The following is a 9878-nucleotide window of genomic DNA, read 5'->3' on the forward strand; positions in this document are numbered from 1 at the left end:
GGTGGCGGTGATGGTGGCGGTAAAAAGCCATGGCATAACTTCTGACCTTTTAAAGCTTCAAGAAGATGAAAACATTAGGTTTCTTCCTTTTGTCTGTGAGGATGGGGCAGGAACAGAGCAATGAGTTTCTAAGGGTAGAAAACTACTGGTATGGAAACTCCACCCCCTCCCCATGTAGATCAGCAACTCATCTGTGACTTACATTCTTAGTTGCCTGAGCACACTGAGATGAAATGATTTACATCCAACATCACACAGCTAGTATGCTGTGCCTAAGGCAAGATTTAAACCCTGATCTTTCACCCTGAAGGCAAGAACTATTTAATTTTGGTCTTTGTTTACTCAATACTGAGAACAGTATGCCTGGTATACAGTAGAAGCTTAAGAAATGCTTGTTGGTTGACTGCATTATAATGTATCTCCTTCCTTTTGTACTGTTGTGAAATATGGAGACAGTAGCAGCAGCACATGAAGGACCATTGCCACATCCAGACACACAAATATACACTCCCTCAGTGGGAGCTGCTCTCTCCCCTTAGCCCAGGGACTTTGTGAATGCAGCCCTCAAGCATGAAAGCATTGTTGTGATTGATGCCTTCTCAAAATGAATGAAATAATCCTCATTGCCCCTCTACCTCCCAACTCTATTGGGCTAACCAAAGCACATGAAGGGACTTATCCTAAGTACTATAAAATGATAGGAAATAAGCAAACAAGCTTGCCAAAGCACTCTTCATTTTAACCCCATGCAATGCTTTGTAACATCACAAACCTGAATGTTTCACTTACTTTGCAAGATATCTGCTGTACTCTAAGGCCACCAGTGTTATTTATTTTGCCACTAATATTTAACCATAAGCTAATGTCCAACAGTAGTCTGAGCCACGTTCAATGTTCAAGGTAAGCTGGATACCCTTAAATACCCACCTGAACTGTGAATATGTCTTCTCTTTCGCAGATTTATATTGTATGATTGACTTGGAAAATTTAACAGTTCACATGGGAAAGGGAGAGAGAAAGGGAGATGGTGTTTGGAGTTATAGTGAACATAGAATATCAGTCACTTCGTAGACCAATGCTGGCCATTAGTCAGCCTTGAACATTACCTGTCACACACATGCCCATAAGCATACCGCCCCCCTCCCAAAAGCACCCTCATTGTCCCCAGGAGTTCTCTGCTTATTCTCCATTCTCTGCCCTCTCTAACCACCCCCCCCGACTCCTCCACCCCGCTAAACATGCATTTCCCCTCTTCTTCCTTCTATTGTCTCATTTCTATCAAATGTACTTTCTTTGCGTAGGCTCAGGAACTTTTAAAATTACCAAGTCTAAGGTGCCTCTTCAGCTTCTCAACAGGCAAGACCCTTGGATAATTTCTCCAATTCCAATTCACCACCTTTGGTATCACAGGCAGATTCTGCCAGCCCAACGTGACCCCCTTTGACCCTATGCTCCATTGTGTCTATGGACTGATACCATTTTCCCAGCAAGAAAACTACTTTGCTCAGACTGAAAGAAGGTTAAGGTTTTCCTTTCTCTCCCTGCTATTCAAAAAAACACTTTGACAATACAGTCATTTTCTCCCCGAGTAGTATAAACCAGTACATTATCATCCCTCCTCTTAAGAATTCTGAGAAATCATCTTCCAGGTGCTTGTTTTGACCTGAAGGACTGTGAAAGGATGTCCTCACTCACCTCTGGAGTCAGTGGAAGAGTTGGACAGAAACACCGCTGGGTGAGAGGGTATTGCCTTCAACAAGAGAAAGTCACACAAGTGAGGTTCTGGGAGGCGTTACTGCCAGCCCTCTGCAGCCAGGGGGCTGCTGATCTGTGTGTCTTCTTTTCCCTCAGCCTCCCTTTCCTTGGTCATACACTTTCTTTCTCTGTTCGGTTTCTTCTGTTCTCTTCTCTGCTAACAGACAGCAACTCTGCCGCTTCTAGTCCCGAGGAGAGAAGATAATCTGCATTCCCCACTCCCACTTTTCAGGCTGTGGTACAACCCTCCAGTTTTAATACCCCCAGCAGTGCTCCACAGGGCCAGGAGGGGGCAGCAGAGGAGGTTGGGAATTGCATTGGGAAAATTAACACCTTGGAAATAGAACAGAGAGAAGCTTTTGGTTAGATCCTTTCATCTTGGCCAGTGGTCTTAAGTCATGGTGGCAATGGATTTGGAGTCCAAGGACCAGGTTTCATCTCCAGGCTCTGATGCTTACTATTTATATGTCCCGGGGCCTTCACCTTCCTAGACCTCAGTTTCTTCATCTGTAAAATGGGGACTAAATGATCTCTAGGCTCTCTTTGGACTCAACATTCCCTGATACTGTTCCATCCTCTTAATACAGGTTAATATCCCTGCAGTATCTTTGCATAAAGACAAGGGGATATTTAATTCTTGTTTCTGCTTCCCATGTGACTAAATGCTTAATAAATGCTTGTTGACTTTAATTAAATAATGCTTCTAAGAATATCACTATAGCAACATGGCATTCATGGTCCTCTCCATGGTATAAATTGAGGTGTCCAAGGAAAATCCTCTACTCCTGTCAGTCTGTTTATATAGTATCAAATACCCTAAAGACAAGTTCTTTTGAATTACCTCATTAGCACCAGGTATCCTTTTTAAAAGGAAGTCTTCCAGATAAACTGATATGAGTCATTCACACATTGGTATAAAGTAGTCAACTAGATCTTCCTCTGAGAAAGCTCAGTGAGGGAAGAACACTGGGGAAGTGTGAGTTTGGGCAGGGAAAAATTGATCATTTTATTTTATTTATTTTTTTAATTTTGCTTTGTTTTTAGGCAATTGGGGTTAAGTGACTTGCCCAGGGTCACACAGCTAGTGAGTGTCAAGTGTTTGGTCTGAGGCCAGATATGAACTCAGGTCCTCCTGATTTCAAGGCCGGTGCTCTATCCGCTGAGCCACCTAGATGCCCCAAAAATGATCATTTTAAAGTATGGGTCACTGCTCAGGGAGGGGGACTTGGGTGAAATGCCATCCTGTGGTTCTAACAGCTAAAGTAAATCGTGAAAACACTCTGACTCTGAGAGAAAAAAGTCAAGAAAGAAGCAAAGGAGGAGTAGGAGAAGAGTTGAGGACAAACTTCTTTTGTGGCATCTTCCTAAAGGATGATCCCTCATTGTCTAGGGCAGCACTCTTCTTCCTGTTACCCAGACTTGCACCCTCTGGGTCATCCTCAACAACTCAATGCCTCTTGTTCCCCTAAGTAATCAGCTGTAGTGTACACTTACACTGCATCTTTGCTCTACATTCCCTTCTCTTTGTTCACTCATCCACCACCCTAATTAAGACTCTTGTCACCTTTTACCTAGAATCTAGGACTCTAGGGCTATTGAGTCCTAAACAGTCTCTCTGCCCCCAGCTTCTTCCCATTTCTACCCATCCTCTATTTAGCTGCTGAAGCTGACAAGGTGATCTCCTGAAAACACAAGCCTAACCATGTTATCCCTCACTCTATATACTCTAGTGGCTCACTAGTACCTCTAGGATCAAATTCCAAATCCTCTGTTTGGCGTTTAAAGTTCTTCACAATGTAGTCCCTTTCTACTTTTCCAGTCATCTTACATTTTACTCCTTTCCCCACACCCACACAGACCTACTTGTATTTCCTCAAATTTGACCCTCTATCCCCTTAGTTGAGCCTTGACACTGTCTGTCCCCATGCCTAGAATGCTTTTCTTTCTCCCCTTGCTCTCCTGGCTTCTCTAGGTTTCTTTAAAACCCAATTCAAGGGACAGCTAGGTAGAGGCACAGTGGATAGAGTACCACCTACGGAGTCAGGAGGACCTGAGTTCAAATACAGCTTCAGACACTCACTAGTTGTATGACCCTGAGTAAATAACTTTTTAAAAAAAATTTATTTATTTGTTTTTAGTTTTCAACATTCACTTCTATAAGCTTTTGAGTTCTAAATTTTCTCCCCCTCCCTCTGCACCCCCTTCCCAAGGTGGCATGCAATCTGATATAGGCTATACATGTACAATTATATTAAACATGTTTCCACATTAGTCAGGTTGTAAAGAAGAATTAGAACTAAAGTGGAAAACCACGAGAAAAAAGAAACAAAATGAAAAAAAGCAAAGAGCAAATAGTATGCTTCGATCTGCATTCAGACTCCATAGTTCTCTCTCTGGATGTGGATAGCATTTTCCATCATGAGTCTTTTGGAATTGTCTTGTGTTAGGGATCTATAGGGATGTAGAGGGCCACAGGCTGTTCAAGAGGTCTCACTGATGGGCGGAGGCCCCTCTCGGGTGCTGATCTTTGAGCAAAGGTCGTCTGGTTCGGTGCTCCATTGTATGGATCTGTAACAATCTTTAACTCTCCTAGTTATTGTATGGTCATTAGCAGTCTGTTCTGGGATTGGAGTCAGATAAGTGCACAGGACGTGCATGCACTGTCCTTGAGCACAGCATGGGCTATACGTCATTGTATCTTGAGAAAGAGTTTCTGTTATTTTACTATATAAGTAAGTGCTTTGCTAAAAATAAACGGAGTTGCTTCCATCTTGTCTCCCGCCTTATTAATGCGCATTCGAGATAGAAGGTTAAACTGGTCTTATCCCTTCAAAGTTAGGATCCTGGCTCTAGTGGCGAGCTGAATTAGTTGTGCACAGCAGTCTTGGATCATTGTATTGCTGAGAAGAGCTAGGTCTATCATAGTTGATCATTGCACAGTGTTGTTACTATGTACAATGTTCTCCTGATTCTGCTCACTTCACTCAGCATCAGTTCATGTTAAGTCTTTCCAGGTTTTTCTGAAGTCTGCCTGCTCATCATTTCTTATGCAACAATAGTATTCCATTACATCCATATACCACAATTTGTTCAGCCATTCCCCAATTGATGGGCATCCCCTCAATTTGCAATTCTTGGCCATCACACAAGAGTTGCTATAAATATTTTTTGTACATGTGGGTTCTTTTCCCATTTTTATGATCTCTTTGGGATACAGCCCTAGAAATGGTATTGCTAAGTCAAAGGATATGCACAGTTTTATAGCCCTTTGGGCATAGTCTGGGCAAATCACTTAACCCCTATTACCTCAAAAAAAAATCAATTCAAACCCCAGCTTCTTCAGGAGGCCTCTCCCAGTTTCTTCAGCAACTAATGCCTTCCTTTCTAAGGTGATCTTCAATCCACTCTATTATTTTGTCTGTTCCCCATTATTTACATGTTGCCTCCTCCATTAGAATATGAACTTCTTAGGGGCAGGGATTGGTTTTCCTTTTTCTTTGTTTCTCAAGCACTTTGCACAGTGCCAGGCACATATTGTTGTGGAGTCATTTCAGTTGTGTACAACTCTTGGTGACCCCATTTGGGGTTTTCTTGGCAAAGATACAAGAGTGGTTTGCCATTTGTTTCTCCAGCTCATTTTACAGATGAGGAAACTGAGGCAAACAGGGTTAAGCAACTTGTCCAGAGTCACACAACTGGTAAGTGTCTGAAGCTGGATTTGAACCCCTGTTATTCTGACTCCAGGACAGGTGCTCTATTCACTTTACCACACAGTAAATACTTAATAAATGCTTGTTGACTGATTTATCCTGTTTGCTATCCACTATCTTCATGCCTATGGGCAAAAAATGGACTCTAGGTTTTTTCAGGTTTACTATGAACACAACACTCTGCAATCAGAATGTTTCTATAGAAACTAATCAGTTAAGGTCTTTGGAGAAGGACCTGGAGGGTAGAACATAGGATCTGTCTGCTATTCACTTCATCACCTTAAGCCTGAACTATTGCCTAGCCCTGCCTCAAGTCTCTCCCCACTCCAGTCCTGCCTCCATTCAGCTGTCATATTGATCTTGCTGAAGCACAGTTTTGAGCAGGTCATCCCCACCTACTTAATCATTCCCAATGGCTCCCTCTTGCCTCCAGAATCAAATATAAAGTCCTCTGTTTGGCTTATGAAGCCCTTCATAGGCTACTCCTACACACACCTTTCTGGTCTTCTTACATCTTTCTCCTCTCCATATTCTCTGTCATCCAGTGACACTCACCTGCTCACTGTTTCTTGAACGTGATATTCATCACTGTGCTCCCAGCATTTTCACTGGCTGTCTACCATGCTGGGAATTCTCTCCCTCTTCATCTCTGCCTCCTGGCTTTTCTAACTTCCTTTGAGTCTCCGCTAAAGTCCTACCTTCTGCAAGAAGTCTTTAGCCATCCACCTTAGTACTACAGTTATCCCTCCCACATCGAAGGGGTAGAGGCAACTGACCCCTCCCCCCCCCCCGCTGTGATCTGGAAAATCTACATAAAATGTTTTGGCCCTCCCTTCGTACCAGAGAAGAAGTCTGAATTATTATGGTATTAAAAGATAAAATATGTTGATATTATACAATACTATACATAGGTTTTATGCATTTCTGAATTTCTAAACTTTTTCTGCATCATCTGCTGGCCCTCGTCTGTTGTCTGTGGCTTCCACAAAACTCTCCTAAAATTCCCATTCTTATGCCGACCTGTGGTATATCAAAACTACAATGGGGTAAGTCCATTATGGAAGGGATAACTGCGTTGTCTTCCTTCATAATTATTTGCATATTGTCTCCTCCATTAGACTATAAGCTTCTTGAGGGCAGGGACTGTCTTTTGCCTTTCTTTATATTCCCATTGCTTAGCACAGTGTCTGGCACATAGTAGGTGCTTAATAAATGCTTGTTAACTTTGTGGGTCCTTTTCCTGATTCCTATGATCTTAAATGAAAGAATAAATTCCAAAGGAGACAGCAAGGGCTCTAGAATGGATTCCTGAGTTAGTCTTGTCTTCTAGTTTGCTGACTGCCTTGTAGGACCTCAGTGAATATTAGTTAATTAGCCGATTAGGTAATTCCAAACTCTTCACATTCACTGCTCACATAATTTTTCAATAACTCAGCCTATCTCACTGTCCCACACATAAACATACCTCAAGAAGTTCTAAAAAGCATGCATACCTTTAAAATATGTAAGTGAATTAAAACTAATTTTGTAATGAAATTTTTTAACATTCCTTGAGAGAATTGAAGACACCTCGATATATTATTAAAAACAAGCAAGCAAGGTTAGAAATCATAAGATTGTGAATTAGAAGGATGACGCTGGCCAGCTAGACCAGGTTGAGGGGTGGGTTGGGGTGCAGAACACAGAGAGCGACCACTCCATATCTATGAGCACAGCCTCTGACTCCAGAGGAATTCTGCCAACCCTGTGTTTTTGCCCTTTCTGCTTAACCCTAAGATCAATTCATTCATTCATTAAAAGGCTCCAGTTTCCATTGTCTGGTCCAGTATAAAACCTTATATCCCCCAACATTTTTAGGCCATCCACAACCAGATAGCTGCCAGGGCTGGGCTGATTGCCCAGGGCACAGCCATCTGTGAGCTTCACTTAGCCAAAGCTGGCCCAGTGGGGACCCAGGGATGGCAATGAAGCAGAGAGGATACACATTTTACATACCTTTTGCATGACTCAGTTGGATCAGTCCATTTGTAAATTCTCAAGAAATCCTGGAGTTTAATCCCTGCAGTCTGAGGCTCCGTCTACATTCCTGAAAGTCCTTTAAACTGACTACACAACCAAGATTATTTTATCCAGCCCCCTCATTTTCTTCAAGGAGGCCCCAATTAAGTAGCTTGCTCAAAGCCACATAGGTGATAGGTGGTCAAGTATTAATTATTATTATAACTCAGGCAAAGGTGTCCTGGAGCCAGCTTTAACCAGCTTGGGAGAGTTGATTGTTAAATTTCCAATGTGAGGATTTATACTTTAGAAATCAGGCAAAGCTACAAATCAGTCACCCTTTTGACTGAGTCCAAGTTTTACAGAACAAATCCTTTTATTAAGGGGATTTGTTCTGTGAACTTTGGATTCAGTCAAATGGCAGTACTTGAGGACCTAGAGGGCCACATATGGCCTCGAGGCTGCAGTTCCCCACCCCTGGTGGACTTAAGAAATTGCACATTAAACTTAAAAGTGTATCTCAATTAATCAATTAATAAACATTTATTAACACCTCCTATGTGTCAGGCACTATGCTAAATGCTAGCGATGTGTAAGAAAAAAAAAAGGTAAAGGATAGTCCCTGCCCTCAAGGAACTTACAGTCTAATGTGGGAGACAACATGCAAACAAATATATACAAAGAAAGCTGATCAACTCTTTAAATCGGTTAATACAAAGAAAGCTATATAAAGGATAAATGGGAAATAAATAACAGAGGGAAGGTACCAAAATTAAGAGGGGATGGAGAAGGCTTCCAGTAAAGGAAGAAATTTTAGCTGGGACTTCAAGGGACGGCATCCATTTCTGCCTTTCCTTCCCCATCCCCCTCACCAGCCTAATTGTTAAACATTTCCCATCACACCTCTGAATTCAGGTCTTCTGGCTACAGATCTATCGTTCTTGACTCTACACTATGTGGGCTAAAGGATTAAGTTCAATGAGGGAATCTAGTTAGGCTCTAAAGTACCTATTTAAGGTTGTATATGAGAAGGCAAAATAAACAGCTCAAATGGTTAAGCCTGGCTTTGCAATTCACAGTTGGGTAGACTCATTGACTTCTTAAATTGGAACCGACTTTGGTGGTTATCTGGTGCAACTTTTAAGAATGACATGAATCCTTTACATTCTACAAGAAAGATAGAAATCACGAGACAGAGAGCAATGGTAGAACAAGGAAGAGCATGGCACTGCATGTGAGGGACAAAATAAATAGGACAGGAGGGGGGGCATTTTGACAACAATGACAACAAACCTATTGGTTATAAAAACAAAGGAGTGTGATTTTAAAGCCCCTCTGGTTTGTTCCATGACCCAAATGTATAATATGGAAGATGAGGGACTTGGGCTACATGGTCACTAAAGACCTCTGGGCTCTTTAAATCTAGGGGCCAGCGCTCTTGTATTCTAACAAGCCTCTGGCACCTTGTCAAAGAGCTAGTTGTATGTATGCCTGGTTGGAATTCCATGCTTATGTAATGAACATGTCATAATAAGGATATACTGTAGACTGTCTGCACAGGATAATGAGGCTAAGCTAAGAAATGTTAAATGAGACTGAGGAAGCTGAAAAATGAATTGAGGCAATGGTAATGAGGTTTAAAAATTCCAGGCATAGGTGGACAGAATATCTCATTAGGGCGAGGCATGAAGATAAGATTTTGGATAAGTTGAAGTATTTTCATTATCATTGACATTCTATTTGCTTTCCTTCCATACCATGACTACAGAGCTCGGTACTCATGGAAAACCTTCAGTAGACTAGCCTACTCTTCCCTGGAGTGACGAAGGTCGTATGTACACTTACTAGCTGTGTGATCTTGGGCAAGTCATTTAACATCTCTCATTCTGTTTTCTCATCAGTAAAATGGAGATAATAACAGCAGCTATCTCGTAGGATAATTGTATCAAATGAAAAAATATATGCAGAGTACTTTGCAAACTTAAAGTGGCATATAAATGTTAGCTATTATTATTATCATTTAAATTACATACAATAGAACCAACCTTCAATAAAACTGTGACTGAAGTCATTTCTCAACTGTCTTCTAATCTTCCTTTTCCAGTTTCGTTCCTTCCTCCTCAGGCCCAGGTAATGATGATGATAATGATAACTTATAAAGCACTTTAAAATTGCAAAGCACTTTACAAATATCATTTCATTTTATCCCCACAATGATCCTGGGAGGTAGGTGCTATTTTATCCCTATTTTATAGATGAGGAAACTGAGACAAATAGGTTAAGTTTCCCAGAAGCATATAGCTAACAAGTATTTGAGGCTGGATTTGAACTCAGGTCTTCCTGACTCTAGCTCCATTGCTCTATTCCCTTTGCCACCTAGCTTCCTCATCTTAGTTTATCTAATGCCCTGTCCTA

At 41.6% G+C, this 9878-nt stretch overlaps 1 protein-coding gene across 1 annotated transcript in view; it reads right to left on the reverse strand.

Moving 5' to 3' along the window:
• TMEM272 (transmembrane protein 272) overlaps positions 1 to 1814 on the reverse strand; it is a 40836-nt gene extending 39022 nt beyond the window's left edge. Inside the window, exon 1 of the mRNA XM_078156973.1 lies at positions 1696 to 1814. The gene's annotated coding sequence lies outside the window, so the exon portion shown is untranslated. The remainder of the gene's footprint in view (positions 1 to 1695) is intronic.
• Between the last annotated feature and the right edge of the window lie 8064 nt (positions 1815 to 9878).

Source organism: Phascolarctos cinereus, unplaced genomic scaffold, assembly GCF_003287225.1.
Source record: "Phascolarctos cinereus isolate Bilbo 61053 unplaced genomic scaffold, phaCin_HiC Scaffold_726;HRSCAF=1367, whole genome shotgun sequence".
Taxonomy (NCBI): Eukaryota; Metazoa; Chordata; class Mammalia; order Diprotodontia; family Phascolarctidae; genus Phascolarctos; species Phascolarctos cinereus.